This window comes from Cyprinus carpio, chromosome A12, assembly GCF_018340385.1.
Source record: "Cyprinus carpio isolate SPL01 chromosome A12, ASM1834038v1, whole genome shotgun sequence".
Taxonomy (NCBI): domain Eukaryota; kingdom Metazoa; phylum Chordata; class Actinopteri; order Cypriniformes; family Cyprinidae; genus Cyprinus; species Cyprinus carpio.
Genome location: NC_056583.1, coordinates 10,876,276 through 10,876,910, shown reverse-complemented (window position 1 = coordinate 10,876,910; position 635 = coordinate 10,876,276).

Genomic DNA, 635 nt, shown 5'->3' with positions numbered 1-635 from the left:
CATGATTGTCAGAATGTTTCATATTTCATTTGTGCCCCTTTAGAACTCGAGCTGTGTCTAACTGAACATGCTGGTTACAAATTTATGGTAATACTTTGCAATAAGGTCTCATTTGTTAACTAACATGAACTAGCAATGAGCAATGTATTTGCATAGCATTTATTAACCTTTGTTAATGTTAAAAATGCATTTGTTCACTGTTTGTGCATGTTAGCTCAGAGTGCATTAGCTAATGTTAAGAGCTACAACTTTTGATTTAAAAAATGTATTAGTAAATATTGAAATTAATATTGTAGAAGTATTGGTCATTGTTAGTTTTTGTTAACTAATGTGGGTTAATAATGTTAACAAATGAAACCTTATTGTAGAATTTACTACTTTGATTAATGACCTAGAAATCTAAGTGCAGAATCTGAAACATTTCTTGAACTTCTACATTGTTTCTTTTTTTTCTTTTTTTTTAGAATCCTATTGTTTAATAGTATGAGATTCAGTTAGATTTTGAATTCTGTACATGGTTATATTTTTGTACTATACTTTAAATGACGATGAAATTAATTGAAAAATGTAATGCTTTGTCTCTGTTTTCACAAATTAGCTTTTCATTTGGGTTATAAATCCAGGGCTCCAGACGG